This window comes from Rhinopithecus bieti, unplaced genomic scaffold, assembly GCF_001698545.2.
Source record: "Rhinopithecus bieti isolate Rb0 unplaced genomic scaffold, ASM169854v2 scaffold_2350, whole genome shotgun sequence".
In the NCBI taxonomy this organism is placed as follows: domain Eukaryota; kingdom Metazoa; phylum Chordata; class Mammalia; order Primates; family Cercopithecidae; genus Rhinopithecus; species Rhinopithecus bieti.
The window spans coordinates 889661-890041 of NW_016803902.1; positions in this window are offsets into that span (position 1 = coordinate 889661).

Below are 381 nucleotides of genomic sequence, written 5' to 3' on the forward strand. Positions count from 1 at the left end.
AAAGCAGCCTGAAAAATCAAGCCACAAGCATAAATAAGCAAGCTAAAAGCTTACATAGGTAAATACTGGTAGCTGTGCCAATAGAAAAGGGGTATCTGGGAGCCAGGTATATTCAACATGGAGGTTTCCTCTTCCCTTTTCTTTGTCACCACATGTGCAGTAAAAAGCAGGCCACATGGCACCAGCCAGGTAGAAACCCCATCTGCATAATAAAAGATTAGGATGGGATGACCAGCTTCTTTGCATGCTATGCAAACAGCACACCTGGTTCGGCCAATCTCTCATGCCCTATGTCAGTCAGACACTCCCTCCTCAAGCTCATCTATAAAATGCCCCCATGCATTTCACCATGGGACTGGAAGACCCCCCCCCCCCCCCCCC